Source organism: Pan troglodytes, chromosome 1 (genome assembly GCF_028858775.2).
Source record: "Pan troglodytes isolate AG18354 chromosome 1, NHGRI_mPanTro3-v2.0_pri, whole genome shotgun sequence".
Classification (NCBI taxonomy): domain Eukaryota; kingdom Metazoa; phylum Chordata; class Mammalia; order Primates; family Hominidae; genus Pan; species Pan troglodytes.
This window is the reverse complement of record NC_072398.2, coordinates 29,509,377-29,526,745: the sequence shown is the minus strand read 5'-3', so window position 1 is coordinate 29,526,745 and position 17,369 is coordinate 29,509,377. Positions and strand designations below refer to the sequence as shown.

Below are 17,369 nucleotides of genomic sequence, written 5' to 3'. Positions count from 1 at the left end.
CTGCGCCCATCCTGGCCTGGACTTCTTACACCCTGCTGGTCGCATGGATATATTCCTGCTGCATAACCAGCCCCAGTGGCTGAGCCTCTGAGGTCTGACTGAGATCAGGTGCAAAGCAGCAATCTCACTGTTATTAATAAGCAATGCTGACAAGCTCATACTAACCTTCCCAAAACTCCTGAGACCTGTGGTTACAAAATGACTCTATTAATCGGTACATTTCATGTCTCGGCTTAAAACCCCAGAGTCCTACTTCTTTCTCTTGAAGGTGAACCGTGCTTTCCGCATTTCATCTGGTTCCTCTCTCTGTGGATACGTCTGGATAATTAGATCCTGCATATGCAAGAATAAAATGAAGAAAAAGGTGACCTGCCTAGTCCAGTTTCAGGGTAAATTATCTGCTAGGTAAGCATAGAATCCCTTCTTGGCATAAGTGTAGCACATTAATTAGGCTAAGCATCTCCATCTCTTTTCTCTGCCTTGCCAAATGTCTCATTCAGTTATCATATCTTGGTACGAGGAAGCTGTGAGGGAGTGGAGAAAAGAAAAGCATCCTGCCACACAAATAAGGAAAATGAGATTCAGAAGGTTTAAGTGACTTGCCTATTCTCTGACCCTAAAGAAATCTAACTTACTAAAGCCTTTTCTCCTTCACTAACTTTCCATCTCTAATCTAAACCAAATTTGTGCATTTCACCAGCCATCACATTGTCTCTCTCACTGATTTTGAGACAATGGCCAGGCCCCCTACCAGCTCACACAACATCTTTGTGCCAGTCAGAAAAGGCACCCCTTCTTCCTGGCACATGCAGCCCCACATTGGCCAGAGCTCAGCCTCATTTTAGACTGGGCATGATACCATAGTGCTGGTTATAGCCTTCATGACTGTATTGCAGCCCCTTAATATGGCTAGACAACTAAGGTGGCTCCCAACACAAAGAAACTTCCTCTTAAATAGATTGTTGACATTTTAAATTAGAGATGTCAAAACTTGAGGATATTATCTTCTTCATTAAGTCTTTTTCCATTTTGTCTGTTCCCATCAGTGACACTCCCAGAAACCTCTGCCCTCAATCTTGGAATCAATATTTATTCTAGCTGGCTTGTCTTCATCCTCACATCCAGGTTGACACCAAATCTTTCCAACTCTTTTTTGAAAAATAGCAAGTACATTTTTTCCCTCCAACTGCAACCCTCTTTTAGCCTGTGGATTTTATTCTTAGACTCATGAAACAAATTCCCAGTCTGTTTTATATTTTAGCCTCTTACACTTCCAGGTCTTCCAATGAAACAACAAGAATCATATTTCTTGGCCACCATTTTAAATCATGTTAATCCATTTCTCAGAATACTGCATCTGCCAAAAAAAAAAAAAAAGGCTTTCATACTCTCTACTAGTTTAAATCCCACAAAATCTCCGTAGTCTTACAGAGCACTGCCATGGGTTGAGTTGTCCAACAGCAGACCTGAGACAATGTTTAGCGTTTAGTATATTTCTAGGGTATCCCTTGGGACCAACAGCTGTGAAAAGAAGGGGAAAACAATTGAGCAGAGGGAGAAGTCAGGTTGTGATGCAGACCTGATTGCCTTAGCCAACTCCACAGGAAGCTGTAGGTGCCTGCTGGAGTTGCCTCACTTAGGGTGAACATGGCCCTCCATCAGTCACTGCATGCCAACCTTTGAGGGGATGGGGGTGGTGGCCTTAGCTAAGGCCACCTTTTTCAGGCCACCTGTTTAAGGCCACTTGTTAAGGGCCACCTTAAGGCCACCTGTTTAAGCTGCACCTCTGCAGCTAAAAGAATCCCTGAAGGGGCTGAGCCCTAGAGGCTATCTACTGGCAGAACTATAACTGGCAGAAGGACAACATGTCCTTCTGAGATGCACATCTCTGTTTCTACCACCATCTATCCCATGTGCCACTTGGATCCACTTCAAGGAGCCAAATGTGCCACTTGAATACATTCAAGGAGCAGTTCCTCCACTGTACCAAGAGGCATCTCTTCCCAGTGAAATCTACAATAGGGGAAGTTAATAGGAGGAACTCCACCCCTGCTTCTGCACCAGTCCCAGGGCTGCAACTGATACTCATCATCTCCTTCCTCCATTATCCATCTGGATTCCTCCTATATCAGGCTGCAGCTCTGCTAGTCTTAGTAGCTTACCTGATGGCATGAACTAGACACTCATTTCTGAGGGACCTGAGCTCCTGGTCACCATGCCCTTATCAGGCTACATGTGCTTTTGTCTTCTCAGCACTTTCTATTCCTTTTGGAATCTCTCATTGGCTGACTCGCAGCCCACATTCTCCCTCTTGACTTCAGTCCCTTCAGCATGTAGTCCCCATCCATTTTTTTTGTGTGTGTGTTTTTTTTTTCCTGCATTGCATCCTTAGGCAGCTCCACTTAAACTCGCTAGTTAATTCCTTTCTTTAGTCTTTCTGTCAGTTCTTCCCCATCTCCTTTTCTGTTCTATTATTAGGCATCACAGAGCTACAAAAGATCACCTGTGAGACCTAGACTCTCTTTAGAGGGTAGGAAAGACAAAAGAGTAGGGGAGTTGGGGAAATAAGCTGGCAAACAGAAAATTTTTCTTGAAAAATTGGATGGCTGGGGGAGAAGGAAGCAAAAATTCCCAGCAGGCCAGGAAGTCAACAGGAAGGCATTCTAGCTCTCTTTCAATGATTATGTCTAGCTCAAAATATGGAGTGAATACTTGTTCAGATAACCAAGCAGCCACTTCCCTGTTTAACAGACTACTTTGAGGGAGGGAGTCCTACACTCACCTCCCCTAGCAAAGCGGCATCATTCCTCTTTCAACCAACCATCCATCTATCTGTATCACTGATTCAACAAATACTTATTGAGTGTCTACAATGTGCCAGTTCAGAGAATGTTCCATGATTATACAGAAGAAATTTTAAACTCCTGTTTGGACATCATCTTAATAAAGACACAAATATAATTCAATATATAATTCAACAATGTTTTTGAAAATAAGAGGAATAAGAAGTAAGGCCAAGTATCAGTACATTTAAATGTTTTCGGTTCTTCTATGGAAAACTGAAGACTTTCAGATTCAATGAACAAAACCCATGTTTTGCTAAAATAGAGTGGCATTTTAATTAAAAAAAAATATATATATATATATATATATATTTTGAGATGGAGACTCACTCTGTTGCCCAGGCTGGAGTTTGGTGATATGATCTTGGCTCACCACAACCTCTGCTTCCTGGGTTAAAGAGATTCTCCTGCCTCTGCCTCCCAAGTAGCTGAGATTACAGGCATGTGCCACGATGCCCTGCTAATTGTTTTTTTTTTTTTTTTCTTTTGCATTTTTAGTAGAGACGGGGTTTTGCCATGTTGGCCAGTTTGGTCTCGAACTCCTGACCTCAAGTGATCCACCTGCCTTGGCCTCTCAAAGTGCTGGGATTACAGGCCTGAGACACCACACCCAGCCAAATAGTGACATTTTAAAAGTTTCAAAATATAAAGATAAAAATCATGTAAACATATATATGTAAATACACAAATCAAAAGTAGAAAATAATATTAATATCAGAAAAAAATAGAATTCACAACAAAACTATTACCAGGCTGGGCGCAGTGGCTCACGACGGTAATCCCAGCACTTTCACAGGCCAAGGTGGGTGGATCCCTTGAGCTCAGGAGTTTGAGACCAGCCTGGCCAACATGGTGAAACCCCATCTCTACTAAAGATTCAAAAAATAGCCAGGCATGGTGGCACATGCCTGTTGTCCCAGCTACTTCAGTGGCTAAGGAAGGAGAATCGTTTGAACCCAGGAGGCGGAGGCTGCAATGAGCCGAGATCGTGCCCCTGCACTCCAGCCTGGGTGATGGAATGAGACTCTGTCTTAAAAAATACATATATTATATATATAAATTATATATATTTTATATATATTATATTACATATAAATTATATATACAAAATATATGTAATACATATAATATATAAAATATATATAATATATATATAAAATATGTATATAACCAGGGTCAGTGGTGACCAGCCTCCAAGATGACCCTCAATGACCCTGCCTGCCTCCGAGTACCCACACTCTTGGGAAGTCTCCTCCCACACGCACTATACCAGAGTTAGTCTGTTTGAACAATAGCAGATGTGGAAGTGATGATAAGTCATTTCTAAGATTAGACTTTGAAAGAGTATAATCTCCACGTTGAGCTCTCTTGTTCTGTCTCTTTGTGTCTTTGTCTCTCTCTCTCTCTCTGATCTATTGCTGGAAAAGAGGAGTGAGAAGGGGAAAGGAGTGAAAAGCAAGTTGCCATATTGTGAACAGTTCTATGGAGAGCACTGCACGGTAAAAAAAAAAAAAAAAAAAATGGAGCCTCCAGCCGGGCGCGGTGGCTCACGCATGTAATCCCAGCACTTTGGGAGGCCGAGGTGGGCGGATCATGAGGTCAGGAAATCAAGACCATCCTGGCTAACATGGTGAAATCCTGTCTCTACTGAAAATACAAAAAATTAGCTGGGCGTGGTGGCGGGCGCCTGTCATCCCAGCTACTCTGGAGGCTGAGGCAGGAGAATTGCTTGAACCCCGGAGGAGGAGGTTGCGGTGAGCCGAGATCGCACCACTGCCCTCCAGCCTGGGCAACAGAGGGAGACTCTGTCTCAAAGAAAGAAAGAAAGAAAGAAAATGTAGCCTCCAGCCAAGAGCTAGCAAGGAATCGAGCTCTGTCGGTATCCAAGTGAGTGAGCTTAACAGTGGATTCTCCAGCCCCAGCCAAGCCTTGAGACAATGGCAGCCCAGGAAGAAAAGCTTGACTGTGACGTTGTGAGAGACGTTGAACCAGCCAAGCTGCCCCCAGATTTCCTTGCCTCAGAAATTGCATGAGATACTAAACGTTTGTTGTTTTAAGCCACTAAGTGTTGGAGTAATTTGTTTCACAGCAATAGATAACAGAATCAAAGACATTCATTTTATAAAATATACAGACCGTAACAATAGGAAAACAAAAATCATACCAAAACTACAAATGAAAAACAGTATTTACAAGAATTGTTCACACATTTAACAGAATATTAAATGTAGCTTTATATTAGTAAAAATAAAACATGCCTTTAAATGTATAATTTTCTGGAGAAATATAAATGACTAAAAATTGACTCCAGAAAATAAACTGAGCAAATTAGTAATCAGTGAATAGATTTAAGTAGAAAATCAAATACCTATTACAGATTTATTACATTATCTCTCCACAAAGATCTAGGTTTAGCTGCTCCAACCAATGAGTTCTTCCAACAATTGAGGTAAAATGAATACTTTGACATTTAAAAAAAGACAAAATCAGCCTTAAAATGGTAAATTGATAGCATATCCTAATTGCTAAGCCTTACAAACATAAAGAGAAATCATAGTGATAAATATAGATACAATATTTGTTATATAAAATTTTCAAATTGAAATCCACACAGAATATAGTCTTTTCAACAAATGATGCTGGGTCCATTCAAGACACATGCACATGTATGTTTATTGCAGCACTGTTCACAATAGCAAAGACTTGGAACCAACCCAAGTGCCCATTGGTGATAGACTGGATAAAGAAAATGTGGCACATATACAGCATGGAATACTATGCAGCCACAACAAAGGATGAGTTTGTGTCCTTTGCAGGGACATGGATGAAGCTGGAAACCATCATTCTTAGCAAACTAATACAGGAACAGAAAACCAAACACTGCATGTTCTCACTCATAAGTGGGAGTTGAACAATGAGAACACATGACACAAGGAGGGGAACATCACACACTGGGGCCTGCCAGGGAGAGAGGGGCTAGGGGAGGGATAGCATTAGGAGAAATACCTAATGTAGATGATGGGTTGATGGGTGCAGCAAACCACCGTGGCACTTGTATACCTATGTAACAAACCTGTATGTTCTACACATATATCCCAGAACTTAAAGTATAAAAATAATTTTTTTTAAAAGTTGACGATTTAAAAAAGAAATGACCCTTACCACCCACCACACATGAAAATCCATTCTGGGTGATTGTAGATTTAACTGTGAAAAGTGTGAAAGAGAAAATAATAAATCAATTAGAAGATAATCTAAGACTATAACACAGATAATACCTTCAAGACTTTAGGATAGGTAAGGATTTCATAAATTGGGACCAAAAATGACTGTTCATAAGAAAAGATGGATACATTGGATGTTAAAATTAAAAACTTCTTTTCAACACAAACACCATTTAGGGACTATAAAAACAAGCCGCAGAGTGAGGAAAGATATTTGCAACACACATAACTAACAAAAGACTTGCATCCAGATAAATAATTTTTAAACTTTTACAAATTAACTATAACTAGATAAACAATGCAATAGAAAAAAGAAGGAAACACTTGAGTGGACACTTCAGGAAAAGGATATCTGCATATTTTCAATCTTATTTGTAGTCAGAGAAATGCAAATTAAAACCTCAATGAGATACTACTACTATTTACCAAGGAGAATAACTAAAATAAAGAAGAGAGATAATCCTAACTGCTGACATGGATATGTAGCAATAGGATGTCTCTTATATTGCTGGTGGGAGTTAAATTGGGACAATGATTTAGGAAAACTGCTTACATTATCTACTAAAGTTGAACATGTACATACCTATGACACAGATATTGTACTCCAAAGTGTATATTCAACAGAAAGGGGAACATGGTAACCAAAAATATTTCCAAGAATGCCCAGAGCAACATGATTTATAAAAATGAAAAACTAGAAACAATATATTGTGATAAATTCATAAAGTGGAATACTATGAAGCAGTAATACTGAATGAACCACAGTTATTATATTCAATAATATAGATGAATTTCACAAACATAATATGGAGCAAAAGAAGCCAGATGCAAGATTTATACAGATGATTTCATTTATAGAAAGTTGGAAAAGAGACACAACTGAACTCCAGTGTTAGAATGAGCGCTAACAGTTACACTGGGGAGGAAGAAGGGAGTAGTGATGGGGAGGAGACATCAGAAGACTTCTGGATACTGGAAATATTATTTTTTAACTTGAATAGTTTTACAGCAATGTTCATCCAAGGACAATTCATTGAGTGGTATGCATTTATGTATAGTAGAGTATTCTCTATGTATCTTAATATTCAATAAACATTAAGATACAAAAGCTCAAACTTTCACCCTATCATGGTATTTGAGAGAAAAAGACAAATAAAATTAGAATGTCTATGAATTAGAAAATTCTGAATAGAAGTAGTAAAACAGTCTATTACACTGGACCTCAGATTTGACATGCAGTAAACTACTCAGCAGACAACTGGTGATTTTCAGTTAAGTATGAGGCACGGGTATTCATGTATCCCTATGGCTACAAAAGTCAGAGACGATTATGTGTGCTCTGTGAGATTCCATTCATTTGAACGGGTATTCAGTGGGTGGTCTCAGCAAATTCTATAACTATCAAGCATTGGAATGAGAAGTGTTTTGGTGATATGATTTACTTTGAGTTATCAATCAATTTAATCAAATCAGTCAAAGTTACTTTTGACCAGGCTTTGGAGAAATATAAACAGTGACCCTTCTGTATGGGATTGTTAGTTGATACAGGACTGAAGTTTTACCCTGATAAACAGACCTTCAGAAACTTATTCCATGAACAAAAATCTATGTGAGTGAGCACAGTTCCTGAAAATGTTCCCATCATCATCATTGGCTATGTCCCATCCTTGGGTACTGAATAAATGATGTTCTTGGAGTTCAGTAGATACAAGATTTCTGAAGAGCTAGCTGCAACTCTCTTAATGGTGTAACTCAAGGATATTAGGTTTTAGCTGGAAAACACACACACACACACACACACACACACACACACACACCATAAGGGGAAGTCCAAAGAAGAGAAAGAGGGTTGAGCGCTTTTGAACCTTTAAGGATTGATGAAGACACATTAAGCAAATGTTTAAGACTTTCTTATCCTGTTTTATGCATTCAATGGATATATGTTGAGTGCCCTCCATTTCTTGTGACAGGCACTATTCTGAGTGCTAGGAATGATAGAGCAGGAACGAAAACAGATAAAAACCCAATTTCATGGAGCTTATATTTAATTGGAAGAGACAGAATAAAAAAATTTTAAAAACCTATCTTAGAAGTAATGAATGCTATGGAGAAAAATCAAAACAAGGATTAACAATTGTGGAGGGGGGTTTTGATTTTAAATGGGGTGATCATTGAGAAGGTAACATTTGAGAAAGTACTTGAAGGAGGTAAGGAAGCATGTAAGCATGTATACACACACACGCACACACACACACACACACAGATAGACACACCTGAAGGAGGAGCAATCCAGGCAGATGGAACAGCCAATGGAAAGGCACTAAGTGGGGAAATGTTTGGCTTCTGTGAAAAACAGCAAGGTCAGCAAGGCTGGAGGGGAGTGGGTGGTGGATAAAATTTTAGAAGACAAGGACAATAGTCATTGCAGAGGGTCTGATCAGATACCACCTTGCAGGCCATTATGGGACTTGGGCTTTTATTACTATTAATGTGGGAACCTCTTGGAGGCTTTTGAGCAGAGGATAACTAAATGCTCTGACTTCTGTATTGAAAAGACTGCTTTGACTGCTACATTGAGTACAGACTAAAGTTGGCTGAAAACAGAAGCAGGGAGACCAGTTAGGAGGCAATTACAAGGCCACGTAGGAGATGAGGTGGCCTGGGCCAGGTGTTTGCTGTGAAGATACTGAGAAGGGATCAGATTCTGGATATATTCTGAAGGTAGAGACAAAGGGTATTTAGTAGGTAGACTGTTATTTAGATAGTTTGAACAGCTAACGTGAGAATAACAGAGGAGTCAGAAATGACTCCAAGATTTTTGGCCTGAAACACTGGGAAGATGAAGTTGTCATTTATCGAGATATGGAAAACTGCAGAAAGACCATATCTGGAGGCAAGATCAGGAGCTCAGCTGTGATCACAGTATGTCTGAGATGCCTAAAGGACACCCAGATAGACAGTTGAATAAGTTTTGAGTCAAGGGAGAATTCGGGGCTGATCCTTTAAGCATGTGTTAATCACGCATGTATTGGGTCACTTCTTTACTCTAAACCCTCCTATGATTTCCCAGATATAAACTAGGGAGCTGTCAACATTTGGATGGTTTTTAGAGCCATGACAAAAGATGGGATTACCAAGTGAATGAAAGTACCCAAAGAAAGACAGAAGAGGTACAAGCATAGGCCCCGGGTGACTCCAACGTAATATCTCACCAGCCCTACCTATGGGGAAAAAATATCCCCCAGGGAATAGGCCAGGGCCATCTAGACTTGTAGGGTTCAAGATGCTCTTTAAGAGGTGTGAGGAAAGCTGCAGTTTGCCTTTGTGTCCATGTTGCTGGTGTTCCACGAAACAGTAGGGGATCTCTACTACCTCATCTGGGGGTTGAGGACTGGAGTAAAGCAAAACAAGCAGCTGTTAAACGAGGGGAAGTGACAACGCAGTGATAATCTGAAGATCCCAGGTCTTCAGATGAAAGCTCCCTCCTAAAGAGCCAGAATTTAACTTTGAGATTGGCATATATTACAACTGGTTACAGGAACATTGAACTAGGTATCTCCCAGTGGAAAGGAAAACAGAAAGATCTGTTTAACATTGAAGCTCTGCCCCCATGTTCCTGAGAGCATACTGTGATAACTGTGACCGTAGAGAAAAGAAAAAGCCAATAGCTGAAATGAATCAGGTTGTTGGGGGCCTAAGATAAGTAAGTGCAACTTGTTTACATGTAAAACATTTGTCTTGTCAATTTGGGCATTTTATCTGGAAATTATCCAAAGCAGCAATTATCTAGAGCTAGCATGCTAGACTGTTTATCCCTAGACATGGGTGGGGGATGAGGGGATAGAATGCAGGTTTTCATGGCACTTATAGAGTTTGGGAGGTCTCTTTTTCTTGTATTTAAGAAAAAGAATACAAAATTAGGCACGGGGCCGTGGAAGTGACCTATGCGAGTGACGGCCCTAAAGCTATAGTTTTCTTAACTTCACAGAAAATCCACCTCTGACCCTAAACCCAGATGACAGAAACCTTGGGAGCAATAACTGATCACTTAATTTATCATGACCAAGTTTATCTTACAAGTGCCAGGAAGTATTCAGAGTTAGTCAAGCATCATAGGAAAACTCGCCTTTATGTCTATTTCTCACTCAAAGTTATTCAAATAAAAGGAAACATATTAAAGGCACTTAGATAAAGGAAGGCATAGTAAATATTCTTGTTCCATGAAATACCATCTTCTAACCACCTTAACAGATGCAACAGTTGAACAATCTAGCTGTGCTCCACTGATATTAGAAATACTGTGGTCTGAGCCAAAGGACCAGTGATGGCATCAGGAATTATGTCACTGGCTATATCCTATATATATGTTTACCAGATAAAATACATGATATCCAGCTAAATTTAAATTTCAAATATACAATAAATAATTTTTAGCAAAACTGTACCCCTACATACTTATGCATGGGACATACTTATACTAGAAAAGCACTCATTTTTCCGAAATTCACATTTAACTTGGCATCCCATATTTTTATTTGCTAAGTTTAGTAATGCTACCTACACTGATTTCTGCTTTGGGATACATAATGAGTGATAATTTGGAGAGCCTACTAAACAGAAAATCAAAGGGACAGAGGATAAATATTGTATTAGTAGGTCACATGGTTGCTTCCAACATTGGCCCTGACAGTTATCATTACTCATATAATAATACTCAACTGTCATATCAGAATCTGCAAAAGGGGGCTGAGGGTTGTGCAGAATTTGTGCATATTTAATTGACACAAATTAAATGTTAAATATTAATTAAATTAGTAAAAACTATTCACTTTTAACTAATGAAAAGGATGGAAACGCTGCTTTTGTAAATAGGCAGCATTACTGGGAACACAATATTCTACTGCGTTCCCCATCCATAAGTCAAACCATCTGTAAGTCCAGGACTAAGTGTTATCTGTAATTGCTTAAAGTGCAACACTGGTCAAATATGCATAAAGCAGCTAATTGTGAAATATGAGTAATGGGTCTATTTGTTCAATGGGTAAAACTCACTTATCCTCCTTTAACATAGAAAATAGGATTAAATGTAAAACTTATGTCCCAGCTCATAGAGAAACTTACCAGAAACACGTCCAAGTACTTTGTTTACCATCCAACCCTTTTAGTTATATATCTATGAATATTAATATTGTAGTACTTCATACTTTTTAAGTATTTCTAGATATACGTATCGCTTCTCGGCCTTTTGGCTAAGATCAAGTGTAGTATTTATAGATATACGTATGTTCTTTTATTCCCTCCTCAAAAACTAATATTTTATTCATCATCCCCATTAAAAATTATGTATTCATTTGACAGATATTTAATGGGTATCGATTATGTGCTTGGAAAACAATAGTGAACACGACAGGAAAAGTTGGTCATTACACAACTAACCTTCTAGTAAGAAATAAATAATATTTTTAAATAATAATAATAAAATTTAAGTTGGCAATATTGCCATGAAGATATAAAACAGAGCAAGAGAGACAGTGGCTGCTCTTTTAGCTAGGATGGTGAAAACCCATTTGAAGTGGTAACACTTGAGTTAGACATGGAGCTTATATGATAATGATAAACCAGCCAGTGGAAATGGGAATCGCTCGAGAAATGGAGCCACTCCTTGGAGAAGAAATGAGCTTAGCAAATGAGCTGCTCATAGAACAGTAAGAACTAGATGACTGTAGCAGAATGAGAAGGGTGTGGAAAGAGCTAAGGTTCAGACGAGGCAGAAGAGGTAGACACGGCAAGGTCACATGGAGCCTTGAAGGGCATACTGAAGAGTTTGGGTTTTTTTATTTCCTTGTTTTTGTTTTTGACTAACCCTGGCATAGTGTGTGAGGGAGGGAACTTCACAAGAGTGTGGGTACTCGGAGGCAGGCAGGATCATTGAGGGTCATCTTGGAAGCTGGTCACCACTAATCCCAGATATATCTATATCTATAGATAGATAGATAGATGATAGATAGATAGATAGATAGATAGATAGATAGATAGATAGATAGATAGACAGATTTAGACAGAGTCTCACTCCATCACCCAGGCTAGAGTGCAGTGGCATGATCTCGGCTCACGGCAACCTCTGCCTCCTGGGTTCAAGCAATTCTCCTGCCTCAGCCTCCCGAGTAGCTGGGATTACAGGCACATGCCACCTTGCCTGACTAATTTTTGTATTTTTAGTAGAGATGAGGTTTCACCATGTTGGCCAGCCTGGTCTCGAACTCCTGACCTCACGTGATCTGTCTACCTTGGCCTCTCAAAGTGCTGGGATTACAGGCATGAGCCACCATGCCCAGCCAAGAGTTTGTATAGTCCAGTGCAATGGGAGGGACCTGAAGGGGTTAGAGCAAGATAGTATTGTGATCCAATGCATACTGAAAGGATCAATATGGCTATTCAACCAAGAAAAATTGAACAGGGATCAAGGTGAGGAAGACAAAAGTAGAAGTAGACTGGAGGCCAATTGTCTAGGCAATAGATGTTGGGGCCTTGGATGTCACTGTGAAAGGGAGAGAAGTAGTCACGTCTGTTTGAAAGTAGGATCAATTGGATGTGCTGCTAAATTGGCAGTAAGAGGCAAGGGGAAAGATACATAAAGGGTAACCATAGAATTTTTACTGGGAAGCTTGGTTGCTATTAACTGAGATGGGAACTGATGTTCATTAAAATTAAAACACATTCCCATAATCACACTTTAAGTACCAGAGTGAAGATTTGAATTCAGTTCTTCCTAATGCTCCAATATTTTGGGGTTGGTGAGCTGATTAATGTCTACTAGTGTGTTTACTTATTTAAAAGTCCCCCTTTTAAGCTATAAGCTCCTCAGTGACAGAGACTTGGTGATATCTGATATCTAGTCATAGGAACCAGAGACACATGAATAATGCTTTTTTGAGAACATTTGTAACAAGATATGACAAGTCTATCAGGCCCCATGTTTCCCATCACCCTTGGCTGATTCACCAGTTTTTCTCTTTAAGGCAGCTATAGATGCTTTCTATAGTGTTGGTTTTGAATTCTGCTATGGAAGTACAAATGTCATTTCAGAGGCCTGCAAACTTTCCCCTTCTAAGGAAGTGTATGGGTGCAATTACGAACATATGTTAACGGAAATAAAACACATGCTAATTATTTCCCTACACGCAAAACTGTCTTGATGGAACCATCAACAGCCTTTATTTATTTGAGGAAATCTAACAAAAGAATATCTCATCAGCTATCTCATAACATTCTGTATTTGATTACCAGTTGAAATACTCCAAACTCCACATTAGTTTTTTCTAATTTTTTTAACCCTACAGGTTTTAATACCATGCAATTCTCAACCTCTGCACGACTTTTTTCTCCTTGTAAACAATTAGGAGCCATCTGGTTCCATGGATTTCCCGATCCTCCTGAGAATTTAAACTTAACACACCAAAAGGTTTGATTCGCCCAAGCACTACTATTACATTATTCAACTGGTTTTCTAGTCTTGGATCTTAAACAATATCTTCCTTAGAAAATCAGAAGAAATTTTCTCTTCATACTTCATATAATCCTCTTGCTCTATGTATAATACTAAGCTTTGAGGACCTCCTCAAAGCTATCTTGAAATGATTTACCAAAATATTTGCCAACTTGCCTCTTTCTATGGCAACATATAACTCAAACTGTATCACTTTGTCAATCCCAGTTTTTCTAAGTACCTGTCAAAAAAATTCAAAGGAGTTGGAGTTAGATAGAAAAGGAAACAGATTCCCCTTGGCACCTGTTTGTGCAATGTTGAGCTATGTCTGGGTACCCACTTCAATCTGAAACATTTGCATTCCTGATAAATAGGGGGAATTTTTTCTGAGAAGGCTAATGAAAACAGAGATCTTTCTCACTCAAGATACTAACCAACTTAAAACACCCTGGCTCAAATCCCTTTCTGATAAACACCAAGATCTTATTATGTAATAAAGTTTATTGATATAGTATTAAATGGCCCATTGAGATGTAGCCTAAGGAAAATTTCTTGGAGATTTTTATTATGGCATATCTGGTAAGAAAGTTGTTTTAAACTTCTCAGGCAAGACATTATCTAAAAGGCTCTTTATTCAGCCTGAGGCAGTGGCTCACGCCTGTAATTCTAGCACTTTGGGAGGCCAAGGCAGGTGGATCACCTGAGGTCAGGAGTTCAAGACCAGCCTGGCCAACAAGTGAAACCCTGTCTCTAATAAAAATACAAAAAGTTAGCTGGGCGTGGTGGGATGTGCCTGTAGTCTGTCCCAACTGCTAGGGAGGCTGAGGCAGAAGAATCGCTTGAACCCGGGAGGTGGAGGCTGCAGTGAGCTGAGATCACACCACTGCACTCCAGCCTGGATGACAGTGAGACATCATCTCAAATAAATAAATAAATAAATAAAAATAAAAGGCTCTTTATTCAATAAACACACTTATACACACATAGAAGTGGGAGAGTGGGGGAGAGAGAAGGAAACTTCCAAAGTTACCTAGGTTTTTGTTGGACAAGATTAGATACTATAATGCTCCTCATTCTTATGATTTTTACTCCCCCAAATGAGGGGATAACAAGTGAATTTTTCTCGTACACACTAAAGCCACAGTCTCAGAAAAACATATCCCACAATTTAAAGGAAGAGTGGTGATGATGTGTACAGAGGAGGAATTATCTTTCATACAATGCATTAAGATATTCCAAGTGATTTATAGATGTATTTGAGAATTAACGGATTGAAGCTCCTGAAAACTGCTAAGAGAAACTGAAAATGGAAACATTAGTTGTTCACATTAAATCTAAACATGTTTAGAGCAAGTTTAGGGACTATCACTTCTCGATGTGATAGAATAACTGGTACCAGATCTGTCTCTCTGCTGTAAACAGCTAGGAAATTGGACAAAATACATGAGACAGCTGTTTTCAGACGTTAGAAAACAGACACAGCACAGAAGTGTGAGTCTTCAGAACAGGAAAAGAAATGAGGTAAGCCCTAGAACCAACATGGCTTTCTAGATGTAGGCACTTCCAAGACTGCAGTAAGAGAGGAGGAACCATGACAAGGCAGATCCAACTTACTGAATTTAATAGACAGAGATCAGAGTTAAAGGAGCTAAAAGAGCTGAAATGTGAGGCACAGAGAGAAAGAACTCCAGAAATCTATACAGGCAGCTATCCTGAGTCCTTCATTGAATATTAGGCTACATATGCATGAAATGAAACTCTATGAGGCCAGGCAAAAACAGCTACTGGGATTTGTGAGCTGGGGGTTGAGTTGCAGCCAGCCAGAATGGAGGCATTGCTGACCACCCTGAATATTTCCTCGAGCCTCCTGAAGAGGCGTGCTTCAAAAGGATAATTAAATTAGCCCGAAAGAAAAACTTACTCTAGACGCATACTCCCCAACTTAAAAATACGCTTAAAAAGGATCAGGTTGAATGGTAAGTAACTTAACTCCCTGGCAAAACAAAATTCGGCTTTCCAGAGGAAGACTACAAAATCTAGACTTTCTTTTTTTTTTTTTTTTTTTTTCTGTTTTGAGACGGACTCTTGCTCTGCTGCCCAGGCTGGAGTGCAATGGCACGATCTCAGCTCACTGCAACCTCCGCCTCCCAGGTTCACGCCATTCTCCTGCCTCAGCCTCCCAAGTAGCTGGGACTACAGGCACCCACCACCACGCCTGGCTAATTTCTTTCTTTCTTTCTTTCTTTTTTCCTACATCAGTTTTATTTAAAACACAAACAAGTATTTCTCTTTCTGTAAGGGCAAATGGTTCAAATAATGCGGAACACGACACATTGACCAATACAAGTTTATTTTTTTAAAAAGCAAAAGAATAAAGAATATATACAAAAGGGACCTGGAATCTGTAAGCTGATTCCAAAAGTGAAATAAGTAGAAAATCCGTGGTGAAACCTGAACATTCTACCCCTGCTTTGGAGAAGGGCTATCACACAACATTCAGTCAGCTGAAGATGGATTGGTAGAGGTGTGTCGATACATAAATTTCGAGTCATTTTTGCTTGTGCAGAATCATCCCAATCTTAACAAGACTGAATGGGCAGTCCTGTGGCTTTCTTCCTTTTCCATATTCCCAACAAGGCTACATGAAGTTCAACTCTTGATGAGCCGCTTACAACAGCAGTTCCTTAGGAGCCAACATGACAGGTGGGCCAGATTTCCCTATGAGAAACAAAACTGGCCACCTACAGCAAAATATCAAAATGGGTAAGTCCTTCCTTCCTCTTCCTCCTGATTATATACAACATAGCTCCTTTCAAGACTATTATTTCCATCATGCTTATTCCTTCACAAATCTAAACCTTGAGGTGATATGAAGGAAACCAACATCAAGAAAAGAAAACTCAATTCAGAAATGAAGAAAACTGGCAGGTATACATACAATACACCCCCAGAGCATCTCAATATCCCTGGCACAGTACAATTCAGTGTACTGCTACAGCCCATAGATAAATATTGGCAGCTTGAATAAGCTCATTTTTTTCCCTCAGGTGGTTAAAGGCCACCAAATAAATACTGGGCAACAGGGGTTTGTTGGGAGAATTAGAAATAAAAATTTAACCAAATTTTGTCCCTGTGTTAATTCAATGCCAGCAAGGAGGCAAGTACTGAAGAAGAAAAGGGACAATTTTCATACTAAAAAGGAATCCCTCTAATCATGTCACCATCTCATATAATGAATCCAGGGAATCCCAGAAATAGAAAATTAGTTTCAGGGGACCCCTGAGGCACTTTAAAGCCTTTTAAGAAATTACAGTAATAATAAATTAGATATTGCTCTTCAGAGGCCAACAGAGCAGCAGAAGCATCAAGATCAGGTCCAAAGAGTTATGCCCACATTACAGGCTTCCTGAGCTGCTCGGCCCTCTTTAAAGCTTAGTTGAATCTCTAAATACCTTTAAAAAGACATACAATTTAACACAGACTGAGTGGGTATTTTTGTTTAGTGGTAGCATAAAATTTGGTCCTTAATGGTAGCAGCTGTCTTCATCCATTTCAAACTCAGGTAATATTAAGTACATCAAGACAACACATAAAGAATACAACAAAGGAGAAAAAAGCCAAACTGACAAACACCTCAAGGAGTCACTACGTTTGCTTGCACCCTTTCACTTGATCTCCCTCTCAGTCTCTTTTTTGTGGAGAGAAGGGTATGACAGAACTTTTTTCTCAAAAGATGATAAACAATGGCATCAAATGGACAAAATGATTATAAAGTAACTTAAAAAATCTGACCCCAAGGAATCCAGGACACACACA

At 39.4% G+C, this 17,369-nt stretch overlaps 1 pseudogene; it reads left to right on the top strand.

Moving 5' to 3' along the window:
* The first annotated feature begins 11,296 nt into the window (after positions 1-11,296).
* LOC112206913 (U2 spliceosomal RNA) lies at positions 11,297-11,380 on the top strand (annotated as a pseudogene).
* Positions 11,381-17,369: the final 5,989 nt, after the last annotated feature.